The sequence below is a fragment of the Prionailurus viverrinus genome, chromosome X, assembly GCF_022837055.1.
Source record: "Prionailurus viverrinus isolate Anna chromosome X, UM_Priviv_1.0, whole genome shotgun sequence".
Taxonomy (NCBI): Eukaryota; Metazoa; Chordata; class Mammalia; order Carnivora; family Felidae; genus Prionailurus; species Prionailurus viverrinus.
Genome location: NC_062579.1, coordinates 118,495,559 through 118,511,093, shown reverse-complemented (window position 1 = coordinate 118,511,093; position 15,535 = coordinate 118,495,559). Strand labels below are relative to the sequence as shown.

The 15,535-nt window shown below is 37.8% G+C and overlaps 1 protein-coding gene across 1 annotated transcript in view; it reads left to right on the top strand.

Moving 5' to 3' along the window:
- Positions 1-7,320: 7,320 nt before the first annotated feature.
- GABRA3 (gamma-aminobutyric acid type A receptor subunit alpha3) overlaps positions 7,321-15,535 on the top strand; it is a 349,260-nt gene continuing 341,045 nt past the window's right edge. Inside the window, exon 1 of the mRNA XM_047843032.1 lies at positions 7,321-7,425. The gene's annotated coding sequence lies outside the window, so the exon portion shown is untranslated. The remainder of the gene's footprint in view (positions 7,426-15,535) is intronic.

The window sequence follows — 15,535 nt, the reverse complement described above, 5'->3', positions numbered from 1 at the left end:
CTCAACAAATATTAGCAAATTGAATTCAACAATACATATAAAGTATTGCACATGATGACCAAATGGGATTTATCCCTGGGATGCAAGGATGGTTCAACATACAAAATTCAATAACTGTGATATACCACATTAATAGAATGAAAGACAAAAATCATATGATCATCTCAATAGATGCAGAAAAAGCAGTTGAGAAAGTATAGCATCCTGTCATGATACAAAGCCCTCAACAAATGTATCTCAACATAATAAAGGTCATATATGACAAAACCACAACTAAAATAATACTCAACAATGAAAGGTTGAAAGCTTTTTCTCTAAGACTGGAAACAAGACAAAGGTGCCCACTCTCACAAATCTTATTCAGCATGGTACTAGAAGTTCTAGCTAAAGCAAATAGGCAATATAAAGAAATAAAAAGAATCTAAAAAGAAAGGTAGAAGCAAATTGTTATTTGCAGATAATATAATCTTATATATAGAAAGTCATAAAGCAAAACCTGTTGGAACTAATTAACAAATTCAATGAAGTTGCAGGGTTTAAGATTTATATGAAATTAGTTGTATTTCTATACAGTAGTGACAAAATATCTGAAAAAGAAATAAAGAAAATTATCCCATTCACAATAGCATCAAAAACAACAAAATAGTTGGGAATAAATTTAACCAAGGAAGTGAAATACGTGTACAATGAAAACTACAAATTTTGATGAAATAAATTGAAGAAAACACAAAGAAATGGAAAGATATTCTGTGTTCATGGATTGAAAGAATTAATATTGTTAAAATGTCTATACTGCCCAAAGCCACCTATACACCCAATGCAATCCCTATCAAAATTCCAATGGCATTTTTCATAAAATAGGAAAACCATCATAAAATTGGTATGGAACCACAAAAGACCCCAAATAGCCAAAGCAATCTTGAGAAAGAAGAACAAAGCCAGAGGCATCACACTTTCTGATTTCAAACTATATTATAGAGCTATAGTAATTAAAACATGATTTTTATAATTTAAACCTGGTTGCTTTATTGTGCACTTTTAAAATTCACAAAAAGCTTCAAAATATCTGCTTTCCGCCTGTTGATCATCAAGAACATGATATTTTTTCTTTAACTTTGATTTTCTGTAGTTTGAAAATGATATGCCTAGGTGTAATTTATTTTTTTTTATTTTTGTGGGGTGCATTTTTCTTGCATGGTGTTCTGTGAGCTCCCAGATTGGTAATTTGGTGTCTAACACTATTTTGGGAGATATTCTTCGTAATTATTGTTTCAAATATTTCTTTTGTTCCTTTCTCTTTTTACTTCTCTCTCTGGTATTCCCATTATGCATATGTCACAATTTTTGTAGTTGTCCCAAATCTTTGGATAGTGTGTTCTATTTTTTTTTTCCAGTCTTTGTTCTCTTTGCTTTTCAGTTTTGGAGTTTTTACTGATATATCCCCCAGTGCAGAGATTCTTTCCTCAGCTGTGTCTAGCCTAATAATAAGCCCATAAAAGTTATTCTTCATTTCTGTTACAGTGATTTTGATTTCTAGCCTTTCTTTTTGGTTCTTTCTTAGGATTTTCATCTCCATTTACATTGTCCATTTGTTCTTACATGTTTACTTTATCTATGAGAGCCCTTAGTTTATTGATCATAGTTGTTTTAAATTCCTGGCCTAATAATTCCAACATCCTTGTCATGCCTGTTTCTTGTTTTTTAAATATTTTTTAATGCTTATTTATTTTTGAGAGAGAGAGAGAGAGAGAGAGAGAGAGAGAGAGAGAGAGAATGTGAGTGGATGAGGGGCAGAGAGAGAGAGGGAGACACAGAATGTGAAGCAGGCTCCAGGCTCCCAGCTATCAGCACAGAGCCTGACACGGGTCTCGAACTCACAAATCACTAGATCATGACCTGAGCCGAAGTCAGACGCTTAACCAACTGAGCCACCCAGGTGCCCCTTGTCATGCCTGTTTCTGATGCTTGTGTTTCTTCAAAATGTGGCTTTTTTGTTTTTGTTTGTTTGTTTTGTTTTGCTTTTGCCTTTTGGCATGCCTTGTAATTTTTTCTTGGCAGTTGGACATGATATACCAGTTAGAAGAAACTACTGTATATAGGCCTTTAGTAATGTGATGGTGAGGTGTGGGGGAAGTGTTCTATCCTCCTGTGATTAGGTCTCAGTGTTTAGTAAGCCTGTGCACCTGGGCTGTGAACTTCACAAGGGCTTATAAATTATTTTCTCTCTTCCTAAGAGAGCATGACTAGAGTGAGCTAGACTTGGCTATTTTTCTTCTCCCATGCAAAAGATTAGAGCCTATTGGAGTTGGTTATTTCCTTTCCCCGGGCTCAGTTATGATCTGATAATACCCTAGCAGATTAGGCTCTGGTTAACTAAATTCTCCTGAGGGCAGGCCTGTTAAGAAGAACAGAGTGCTCTGGCATATTTCAAGATGGTTCCTTTTCCCCTCTCCCTGCCAGAAGTCCAAGGGATTTTTTTCTCTGCTATTTATTGAGAATCTGATCAAGCTCTCAGAGGTAAATGTGACAGTATTGTGGGGGCCTCCCTATTAATGGGTCCCCCTGGAGTTTTTAACTCTTATACTTATCTATCCTGAGCCTCCAAGCAATTCATCAATTATAATTCAGGTTTTCCTACCCTGACATTGAGTTCTTTGGTAGTTTCAGTGAGTGAGTCTCTGCTGTGGTGAGCTGTTACTCCCTAAATTAACTTCTAGGTCTCTCCAGTCTTGGAGATAGCAGTTTGCCTTGTGTCCTCACCTCTTATATGGATTCAAGACGTTCTTGTTCTTGTTCTTGTTGTTTTAGTCTGTTCAGGGTTTACTTGTTAGGATGAAACAGTGACTTTGGGAACTAGAAATTGGAATTACACCCTTAATTTTTCAAAGTTTGTTTAGAGTCAATATTGTACTTTCTCATGTAAAATGTAAGGACTTTGTCATGTATAGTTCTTATCCCTGCCCCTCTTTCATGTTACAGTTGTCAACTGTATTATGTCTATCTGCATTATTTACTGTACATTCCAATGTTATAACATTTTCTTTAAGTGCTCATGTATAGAGCAAGTAAATTAAGATAAATTATTTTATTTATCCACACATTGCCATTTTTAATGTTCTTCATTCCTTTCTGAATATGCAGATTTTCATCTGGTATTATTCCCCTTCAGACTTAAGAATTTCCTTTAATATTTCTGATACTATAAATATGCTGGTGACAAATTGTCCTAATGCTCATTTATCTGAAAATATCATTATTTTGCCTCTATTCATAAAGGATATTTTTGATGGATGTAAAATTCTGTATTGATAGATATTTTCTTCCATTTTATCACTTTAAAGATATCTTTTTTTTTCTGATGAGAGGTTAACAGTCAATCGTATTGTTGTTCCTCAGTATGTTATTTTTTTCTGGATTGTCTCAAGATTTTCTCTTTATATTTGATTTTGAGTAGTGTGACTGATTTATCTGGGTGTGGTATCCTGCTCAGTGAGGGGCTTACTGAGTTCCTTGAATCTGTAAATTTACATTTCATTATATTTAGAAATATCTTAGGCATTATTTTTCAAATTTTTCCCCCTCTTCTTTTGTTCTTTGCCTTCTGGGACTCCAATTACATGTATGTAAGAACTTTGATATTATCCAACAGATCACTGAGGCTCTGTTAATCTTTTTCAATCTTTTCTTTCTCTGTACTTAAGATTGAATAATATTTATTAATTTGTCTTCAGGTTAACTTACTCTTTATTCTCTCATTTCCACTCTGCTTTAAGCCCACCCAGTTAATTTTATTTCAGATATTTTAATTTTCAGTTATATAATTTACATCTGATTCTTTTTAATTGTTTCTATATCTCTGATATGATTTTCTACTTGTTCTTTTGTTAAAATGTATTTTCTTTTATGTCCATTAGTGTAGTTATGATGACTTAAAATTCTTTTCTGCTAATTCCAACATCTGGTCCTTCTTAGGACTATTGTATTTTCTCTTGAGTATAAATGACATTTTCCTGTTTCCTTGTGTGTGTTTTTTCCCTAGTAATTTTGGAGTGTACCCTGAACTTTGTGCCTGATATATTGTAGGATCTCTATATTCCTTTATTTCTCTGTAAAGTTTTTTTTTTTTCCAGTAGGTAGTTAACTGAACTGAAACTCTAAACTCTCCCTGTGGTGGACAACACTGAAAACAGTTTAACTCTTTCAGCTTTTTTAGGCTCTTTGGAATCTGTCCCCACATGCATAATTTATGGTTCCACCAGAGATTTGGTTGGGAAATTTATACACAGAATTGGGGTCTCCCACGGTGTTGTTCTCTCAATTCATGAATTTCTCTCATCACACTCCAACTTCAGTGGTTATCTTGAATTTTGTGTTCTGGTTCTTCAAGCCACTAGGACTATGAGCAGTTGAATGGTAGCTGAATGGCACTGATTTGTGAGAGCCAACTGTGCACATCTCTTCCCAACTTCATGTTGATGGAATTGGCCATGGTGGGAATATTTACACTAAGGAAATTGGGAAATGTTATAAATCAGGCTTTTATTTTTTCCTGAAGAACCAGTTGTTAAACATTTAACAGCTGCAACACTTGTAGTTTCTGTAAGTTTTAGTTACTGTTTTGGCCTGGAGCCTGCCTCATGGAGCAAAAATTTCTTAGAAAATGCAAATTCACATGGTATTGTACCTTTTTTATGATTGTCAACCTTCCATCATCAACTCTTTCCCAATTTATGTCTACTTATGATCACTTTCCAATGCATTCAGATTGTTGTTTTGTTTATTTTTGTCCAGAGTTTATTGTTATTATCTGCTTGATAAAAACTGCTCCATCACTACTAGAAGTGGTCCTAGTAAAATTTTTTGGTGGTTTGCAGTGGATGGGGAATATTTATTAAAATGCTATTATTTTTACACAAAGCTAAAATTATGTGATTTAAATAATAGCTTTTATTATGAGATTATCTTCATCTAGCTTATTTTTATCAAAATATCTTTTCTTTAAAAATGATATCATAGATGGTTTATTTGTTTAGTATATTTATTTCACACAAAAAAAGTTGGCCACTGTAGTGGGTTGAATAGCATGTCCCCCAAATTTTTGTCCACCCAGAGTCTAAGGATTTGATCTTATTTGGACATGTGATCTTTGCAGAAGTAATTAAAGATCTCAAGATGAAATCATTCTGGATTTAGGGTGGACCTTAATCCAATGACTCATTTATTTATAACAAAAAATATGGGGAAATCTGGTCATACAGAGACACAGAGGAGAAGACAATTAGAAGAATGAGGCAGAGATTAGAGTGATTCTTCTACAAGCCAAGGAATTTCAGGAGCTACCAGAAGCTGGAGTTAGCAAGGAAAAAGTCTCCTCTAGAGCCTTTGGGGGAAATGTGGCCCTGCCACCTCTTTTATGTCAGACTTCATGCCTCCAGAACTGTGAGACAAAATTTTTTGTTGTTGTTTTAAGCCACCAAATTTATTGTTATTTGTTATGGCAGACCTAGGAAATAACATCGCAGCCTTATGCCAGTTCATAGCATTTTTTTTGCCATTTTGTTAATCCATCAAATCCAACAGACACTTATGCAAACAAATACACTTGCTTTATGTACAGCTTACATGTTGCTTTGGTGGACAAAAATACTGTATCTGGGACCAGCAGACTAGGTGCTTGATTTTGTCACTGATTCACTATGAGATTATATGAGCTATATTTTTTCCTGCAGGCCAGTTTCTGTTTCTGCATAATGAGTTGGTTATCTTTCTGGGTCCTTTTAACTCAGTGACTCTGAGCCTATGGATCCCTGTCTCTCTGTATACTCAGTATATGGGTATATGTTTTAGAAGAAGTATACAGTTGAAGTGGAGCACATGTTCCTCACTGGACAAGAGTAGAGTATTGGGAATTTTGGGTAGGGGGATAAAAATAGCCCACTGTGGGAAAATTTTTAAATGCCTACCACACCTCAGTCATTGAGGTCAGTACTTTTATGCTAATTATTATATGTAGGATAGGAGCAACTTTTTACACATATGCTCATTTTCATATTGCCCTTAAAACATTCAAAATGGAATGTCATGTTAGTGTGATTTGGGGTCCCATTTGGGGACCCATCTTGGGAGAACATTTGAAATTTGGCAGTGTATTTTTCACTATTAACAGATGTCTTCATCACTTGGGATTTTTCCTTTCTAAAGCCTAGATTGTTAGGTGTCAAAGCATCTTTCAAGATTATCTACATCTATCACCATTCATTTTACCATTGAAGATGAGAGCCAGATTAAACAAGTGACTTGTCAAAGATACAGTGGAGCAATTTTGAGAGGCAGGACTCAAACCTAAGTTCCTTTATTTTATTCTTAGCCTAGGTCTCCTTCTACCCTCTGTTCCATTGTTATTGTACTTTGCCCAGTTTTTTCCCCCAAAGGGAACACAATTCTTTTATATTTTGAGTTTACTAATCTTCTTCTCTTCTCTGTCCTATTCTCCCATGGGCAAACTCAGATGTGGGCTTACACACTTCCCTATAGCTATATTCCCTTCTGAGGTTTTTGAAAGGAAAACATTGTGGTTCTGCTGCTTGTCTGTTTTGCCTGGAGGGAAGCTCCAACTGACAATTCTGAGCTGGGTTCACACTTCTACTTGGTTGGGGGTGGAGGTGGCAGTTAGGTCATTAGGGGATCAATGTGGCTGAACCCTTTCTTTTGAGTGGAGGGGGCATGACAACCTCCTTGATGTAATTTTGTTTAGCTGTTATTGTCCTCAGAGATGGAATGTGAACAGACAGGATTGTGAAACCTTTATTTGGAGCCTAAGCTAAGAAGGCACACCCATAGGGATATAAGGGAGACAGACCATTTATTTTCCGTCTTGGAGCAGCTAGCAAGCATTACACATCAGCATGGTAATCCATACTTCCTTTATCCTCCTATTCAGTGCTCTTACCATTTTGTTCTCTTTCTCTTCCCCTTGGTTCCTCTGCTCCTACCCTTTCTTCTGAGCTTCCCTCTATTTTTTCTGCTGGAAACATTAAATAATAAAATACTACTTTAGTCTTTCTTGAAACAACCGCAGATCCAAAGCCTTGCAGCACTGTATTCAGAGCCCCGGCACAGCCGCGTGCTCAGCACTAGGCAATGGTGAATCTAAAGCCAGCAAAGGGGGAGGGGAGGAGGGAATAGAGAAGAGATAGGGAGAGGCGGGAGAAAGAGAGAGAGGGAGAGGGGGAGGAGAGGGAGGGAGAGGGAGAGCGTGAGCGCGCGCAAGCTAGCGAGCAAACCAGAGAGACGAGAGAGGGACCAGGAGAAAGACCCAGAGAAAGAGAAGAGGAAGCCGAGCTCCGTGAGGACTCAACCTCCAACTTGTTTCAATTCATTCATTCTTCTCTTCTCTCCGCTTCGGGGAAGTGATTGTGGCGCTTGGTAAGGAACACAGATGTCCCTCCTTCCCCCTCCCCCAAGCTCAGGTCTCCTTTAGCGATAGCATCTCTCCCCCGTACTGAGAGTCTCCTTGGGTTGGCCGGGGAGGCTGAGACATGATCTGCAGCTGTGATGCTATCCTGGGTTTCCCAGTGGGGCTGGTGGAAGCCCAGAGTTGGCATCTGGGCAGGGAGGCACTGGGGTAAAACCTGATTTGGGGAGGGGGGTTGCGATGTGGTGTATGCGCGATTTGCTTCATTGTCAGTGAATTGTTTTGTTCCTTTTTGGAAACAGGTCAGCCTTGACCTTGCAAATTGCTTGGGGGGCCTGGCAGCTGCTGCAGAAAGCCACCCAGTGTCCCTTAGCCAGAGCAGACAGCACTGTCATGACCCCCCAGACAGCCCAAGGCACGGGGATGGGGTAATGGCTGGAGCTTCCTTCCTCCTTTAACTCTTTCTCTGCAGCTGTTTCTCATTGCTGGAATTGAGAAAGAGGAGAATACCATGCAGCCCTTTTCTCCATCTCCCTATTACCTTTCGCAGATGCAAGTGAGTAGAAAGTTGTAAATAACTGCTTCCTTTGAAAGCAGGTTGAGACCTCCCCCCTTCCTTTAAGGGGTTCATTGTGGGGTTGGGCCTGAGTTCCTTAACAAACTTGGGAGGCTTTTCTTGCTTCCCAGTGGGGAGCCCCATTGCTTGCCGTCTCTCCATCCTAGGTAGTAAAGCAGACATGCCAGACCAGGGATTTAGATACCCTACCCCATCCCACTGGCAGGTATCATGGTATTAAGTCCAGCAGTGTCCTTGAGAGGGAAGAAACACCTGATGGTTTGTCTGGAATTGCCTTCCCAGTTTGCTGCTTCTCTAATTGTGGCTGAGGATGGCATAGGCAGGAGAACTGGGGGAGGGGTGGCTTTTGGATTTAGAGCAGGGTGAGAAGCCAGAATTCCTGGTGTGAAATGTATGGTTTATTGAGGATCAGCAGGTTCTGGATGTCTGGAGCTATGCAAGGACTGGCTGAAGGTCTTGTAATATATCCCCTCTGAACTGCTAGGAGAAGGGGTCTAGTTGCTTGATGGGAGCTTTTTCAGTTAGCAACACTGCCATGCCCTTGGTAGCAATTATTACATCAACATACTAATTGCTAACATTGCTGAGTGCTTGGTATGTTTTGGATCTTAGGCTTAGGGTCTAATGTGTATTCTTATATCAACACTATGAAGCAGATACTACTATTATCCTTGGTTTACTGATGAGGAAACTGAAGCACAGATTGAATAACGTGTCCAAGGTTACGGAGTAATTAAATGTCCCAGCTGGGGATTAAAACACAGGCAACCTGGTTCCAAAATGCTTGGTCTTGACCATTAAGCCCTACTGCCTCCTTGGGGAAAATTTTGCACCTTTGTCGGTTAGGCAAGTGGACGTGTGGTAGGAAGGGTACTGCTTGGCAGAAAAAAAAAAAAAAAAAGGAAAGTAGTAGCCTAACCTTTGTGTAGAGTAACAGGAACTTAGAGTGGGGCATAGTGGCTGGTCATTGTGGAACTCTCACCTGGGTTTCCTGGAGGAGCTGCCTAAGAGGTTTTCCTTGGCCAGCCTGCTTTCCTTTGAAAAGGATACCTGGAAAGACTTCACTTTTCCACTGTTGTAGCCTCATCCATCTCACATTCAGCAAAAGACTGCTTTTTTTCAGGACTAGATCTTACCCTTATTTTCTGAGAGCTTAGAGTCACCTTGCCCTGAAATTTTTAGATTATTAAAACCTTGGAACTGGAAGATCATTAAGCTTTGCTTCTCCACCAAGTTCTTGAATTTTTCCTAAGCATTCAATTCATTGACTTATTTCTATTTGATCTCCCTGCAGTGACAGAAAGCTCATTAGATGGCTTCTTTTTTATCTTTGAATAATTCTGATTGCCAGAATGTAGCTCCCATTATAAGCCAGGGTCTGTCTCCCTGTAACTTGTATTCATAGGTTCTTTGGGACTAGCTGCAACAAATTTGCTTCTTCTTAGTTGAAGACAGCAATCATACCTCTTCCCTCAGGCCTCAGATCTGATAAGACTGCAACTAAAGGATCATCATTTGCCTCATTTTGGAAGCTAGACTTTTATTAATATGGCCCAGTATCCCATTCTCTTGTCAGCCACACAGTGAGAACACTGAGCTTTCTAAAGCAGCCTTGATAGTGTATGCTCTCTTCCTTGGAAAAGCTTGCTATTTGGTATCAAGTGGACTCATGGGAATAAAGAATCTCTCTTTTTTCCCTAAAGACCAAAAATCAGTTTAGTACTAGTCCTTCTGAAGCCCCAGAATGTCCAAATAGCAGCCAAACAATAGGCATATGGGAAGATTTGAGAACAGGGGTTAAGAGCAATTATCAAAAAGGAGACACTTGAAATAGTGGAGATTCAAGGTCCACACAATATATAGAAGGTAGAAGAATAAATTCTTGTATCAGAAAGTATTTCAGAAACAATGACATCACTGATGGAATCCCACAGAGTGGGATTGGGTGGAATAGGAGTGAGCATCTAGTGTTCTAAAACTGATCTGGGTGTTAGGAAACTTGATTCTATTCCTAGCTCTGCTAATTTGCCAATTACCTTGGACACATGAGTCCCTCTCCATGGACCTCAGTTTTTCCATCTAAAAATGATGAGGTGGATTGTATCACCAAAGGTCTTTCAGCTCTATACTTCTCTAACTGAAGTAAATTATAAAATGTCAGGGTTCTAAGGGCTTCAGAAATCATCCAGGGCAGTGTTTCTCAAACTTTTATGTGCAAATGAATCTCCTGCGGATTTTGTTAAAATGCTAATTCTAACTCAGAGGGTCTGGGATACAACCTGAGATTTTCCATATTGACAAACTGCCATGTAAGCCTGAATCTGCTGTTCCAGTGGTTTTCAAACTACCTTGTTGAAAGACCAGTTTTTAAAAATTTTCCAATCCATGACAGACTGCTACTTTAGTAAAATACATTATGGGTTATTAGAATATGAAAGAAAAGAGAAACAAAATATAAGCTCACATTTTTATTAGTAGATTCAACAAACATAAGAATTATCTTTAAATTTCTATAATATTTTATAAGTACTTATTCTCAATTTCTGCACCTAGGTCATTGCTGCTTGGCAATAAAAGTTTGCAGACAGGCATTGATCGGCAGATCACACTTTGAACAGCACTGGTCTAGGCTACTGCTAATTTAAGAGGCCCAGATTGGGCCCAGTTATAATTTCTAAATCATTTTTGGCAAATTATTTTTCACCCTGAGGTTATGGGCCCAGCACGCTTCTGCTGTGTGACTCTGCTACCACTTTCACCCTCAGGTTAAATGTCTCCTTTGATGGAGAACTTAATATCCTTACAAAGTAGCATTACTTAGATGCTGTGACTGTCAAAAAGGATTTTTTTAAAAAGCTTCCATAAATGCCACTCTGAGACTATATATTCCAAGCAAGTAGAGGGCTGTGTCACTCCAGTTTATTGTACTATCAGCCACTAGCCTAGTGTGTGGTATAGAGTAGGTTTTTAATAAATGTTAAGTGGATGAGCAGGCACTTGGTGTTAGTTATGCCTTTTGGAGCTATACATTCATTAAAGAAAGGAAATTTTGGTTTCCTTCCAGAACTGGGGAAACATTGTTTATCCTATTGTATAAATTTCTAATGGTGGCTATAAGGCCAGTTTACCTGGCATCCCAATTTTACTTTAAAGGAATTATATCAAGCCAGGCAAAGATTTTGTGCACTCTAAGTCCCAAGTCTTTACATTTAAACCACTTGTTCATTAATTCAGTGGGTTAAATGGTTATTTGTTCAGTGATGTGATTAAGCACAATGCAGATGATACAAGGGTGAGAAAACAAACAAGGCCCTTGCTTACTTGGAGCTTACAGTTTGATGGTGAAGTAGCCATAAATCAGATACTCACACAACTGTTATTTCAGTTAGTAATAAATGCTATGAAGGAAAAGTATGAAGGTGGGGTTATGAAGGTATATAACAGAAAAAACTGATCTAGCTTGGGGTTTAAGAAAAGCTTCCTTGATGAAGTAATATTAAGGGTGTGTAGAAACATAGGGTTGGGTTGGGATTATGGGGTTGGAGCAGTTTTGTAGATGAAGAAAAGAACGTGCATGAGAGCCCTGAGATGCATAGTGAATTTGACAAATTGAACAAAAGCTGGTGTGGTCGAAGTGGGACATTGTAAGGATTTTCCAGAAATGCAGGGACTGATTAAAGGCTTTTTAAGCAGGATGACTGATATGACCTAAACTGAATCCATTCAGTATAAGGTTACTAAGTGCTATGAACCAAAGGCAATGTGGGATACAGGCTGATTTAGGAATAGCCCTTGCCCTCCAAGATGACAGGGCCAAGTAAGAGAGAGAATAAATAAACAACTATAATACTAGGAGGATGAAATCCACACACATTAAAGAGAGGCAAAGGAGATCAAGGAGATCAAAGACACCTTCCCAGAAGTGGTGTTTGAATTGCACTTCAAAGATTAGGCAAACTTTGGAGATGCAGAGTTTGGGGGATGGGAAAGGTGTTCTAGGAAGATGCCAGAAAAGCAGAGGATATGTATTAGGAACAGTGAGGATCTCAGTTGTGTTGGAGTAAAACATATGGTAAAAGTATGTGAGAAGTATTTGGCAACATCCGTAGAAAGCTTGACTGTAAATGATATTAAATGCTAGCTTGGAGAATTAGAACATTCTCCTATATGCAGTAGAGAGGCAACTCCCTCATTTTATGGATGAGCTAATTGATCTTGAGATGGGAGTGACTTGATTTGACTGAGGTCACACAGTCTAGCAAAATGTACTAGATACAGTTGAAAGAAATGTGGAATTGGAGCTCTCAAAAGAAGTCAACTGTTTTGAGAGTCATTGATATAGAGGAAATACTTGAAGTAGAAAGAAGAGATCCAGAGATCTCTTCTCAGGGTAATGCTTATGCTGTACGATATGGGAAAACAAAAATAAAAAAACAAAGGCTACAGAGGAGAGGGCAGATATGTGGAAGGAACATTAGGAGAATACAGTATTTTGAAAGAGCCAAGAGAGGAGAGGCCTCATCCATTGGTTGGATAAATATTTATTGAATACATACCATTCACTGAACATGGAGAATATAATGATGAGCAAAATAAACATGGTTGTTGCCACTTTGGGGCCCGTGGTTTAGGTAGTGAGATAGCCCTTATTCTACAAACTATTAAATTATATAGTTGTACATTGTGATAGGTGTATAGAGGAAAATATACTGCTTTAAGAAGGAATGTGTGGTCAGGGGGCACCTGGGTGACTTAGTTGGTTAAGCATCCGACTTCAGCTCAGGTCATGATCTCGCAGTTCATGAGTTCAAGCACTGCGTCAGAGTTCTGCACTGCGTCAGAGCCTGGAGCCTGCTTTGGATTCTGTGTCTCCCTCTCTCTCTGCTGCTATCCCTCTCATGCTCTTTCTTCTCATAAATAAATAAAACATTAAAAATAATAATAATAATAATAAAGAAGGAATGTGTCGCCAAGATTATTAGACTTTTCAGTAGAATTTTGTACTGATAAATAACACCCAGATTCTAATAGTCCTCCCCACTATGATGCTCACGGTGCTTACTAACTGTTAAGACTGGATGCTCATATTCATTTTGCTGTTGTTAGGCAGATAATAGTGCTGTAAGGAAAGGTAAGATTCCCTCCAGCCTCAAGTCCACAAAAGCACAGGATTACTTGAAACCAGGTTATATGTTATATTGCTTAACTGAAATTCTCAATGAGTCAGCACTCTTTCCAGATCTTCTTTATACTCCCAATTCAACAGGGTAGAAAAAGATGCTTGATAAGAAAAAAAATATGAAGAATTAGATATTAAAAATATTTCATATAATAATGAGATTTCAGATAACCTGGTCTAGATTCTACTCTGGGTTTGGATGCTTACAGTTTCCTGTGACAAATTACTTATTTGAACTTCTTTTTCCATCGCTGTAAAATGAGTACGGTTGGACTACATCCAGATGATTTATAAAGACCCTACTAGCAGTAAAGTTCTATAGTTTATGCTCTGTTCTTTACTACACTCTCATGGTCCAGTCCTTGATATTTCAGGCCAGTCATTTATTTAAGCAACACTAAAGATTTTATATGGAATTCTGAAGGTTGCTAATTTTGGTGAAAGTATTCATAGGGCTTGGAAGAGATCACAGGAATGCCCTTTCCTTATTCTATTACTAAGATTGCTGAAATCACCACTGCCATAAAAGCTAAGAAAAGAACTGACTGTGTTCTAAAATCTGTAGTAACTCTGAGTACTGGGTGATATTTTCACCACTTTTGGTTTTAAAATGAATAAGGGCACTGAAAAGAAAATGGTGCAGGATACTATGGAGTAGAGGCAAGGTGATTATCTCATCTTCTGAAATGGAGTGGTCTGGACAGTCTCTTCCTAGGGGGAAGATATATGGTCAAGGGAAATATTGGTCGGTAATAGAAAAATATTTTTTATACTTAAAATATGATTTTAAAGGTATTGATATTTGTACAAAATGTCTCTTCACTCTACACAGAAGGAAGAATAAAAATCTCCAGGATGTATATTTTGAAGGGTACTCTTTTCTGTTTAAAAATAATTTCCTAAAAGGAATCAAGTATTACATAGATTTTTTTGAAGGGAAGGGAAGGGGAGATAGGTGGGGGTGGAATTATGTAAATGATCATAGCATAAAATAACTCTTTTAAATAGTATAAGAGGAGCTCAGAAATAGCAGGGTCCTAACCAATCATATAACAGCAATCTTATCAACCAATACATATGGTCATCTATTTTCAGTGTGAATAGTTGCCAGAAAGGTTGGTTAATACCACCTGATAACTGTGATTGTTAGCAAGTACTTCTTCATATTGACGTGAAATCTGTCTTCTGAAACCAACCCATTGGTTGCTCCTCGGAACAATAGTAATGCTGACTAATTTCTATTTCCTTTCCCTGTAATTATCCATTTAAAAGTTTAAAGATAGTATCACCCTTAATACATAATGTCCAAACCTGGACCCAGTACTCTAGGCATGGTTGATTGGCACCACCATTTAAAAATTTTGTACATTTATTAATCAACTTTAAGACTGTCATATCTACTTCTAATTTCTTTCTATTCATAAAAATGAAACAGCCTCATAATAGAAAATTTTAAAAATGGAGAGAAAACACATATCACCTGTAAATACCTAGTCCAAAGACAATTTGCTCTGCTTCCTTCCAGATGTGTTCCCATGTTTGCATAATTGGGATCATACCATATATGTACTATTTTATATTTGGCTTCTCCATTGGTTTTATACTGTGACCATTTTACCATGTAATTCACCAGCCTTCAAACAATTTTTAATGGATTCATAATTTTCAGTTGCATAATTTGTACCTACTATGATTATTTAACAAATCCCATATTGACCATTTAAATTATTGCCAATCATAAGTTATCATGAATAGCCCTTTATACATAAATCTTTGCTTCTTTGAACCTCACTCTTTTAGGTCTTAATGCAAATGTTACCTTGGTACGGTCTCCTATAACAACTATCCATAAAAATGTAAACCCTTCTCCTCTAACACTCACTTTTCTCTTTCCTTGCTTTATTTTTTTCTCCTTGGTCTTCATCATAACCTAATAGCCAAGGTATTTTATTAATTTGTTGTCCAGATCCTCGTATTAAAATGTAAGCACCTTGAGCACGGAGATTTTTCTTTGTTTTGTATTCACTATTGCATCTACTAGTACCTATGGCAATGTATGACACATTGTAGATCCTTACTAGATATTTGTTGAGTGAATGGTTTTCTTAAGATGAGTTTTTATAAGAGTCATTATTGGACCTAAGGATTAAATTTTTAAAGGCTCTTGAGGTATGTGTGAAGTTGTCTCACTGTATAAGATGGACAATTTCTCCTCATATACCTTTATCAGTACTGGCTATTGTCATTTTTAAAAAATCTGCCAGTATGGTAGAGGCAAATGATATCTTTGCTGTTTTAATTTGTTTCTTTTATTATGCTGAGCATGAATACTTTCTCGTGTTTCTCAGTCACTTTTGCCTCCTTC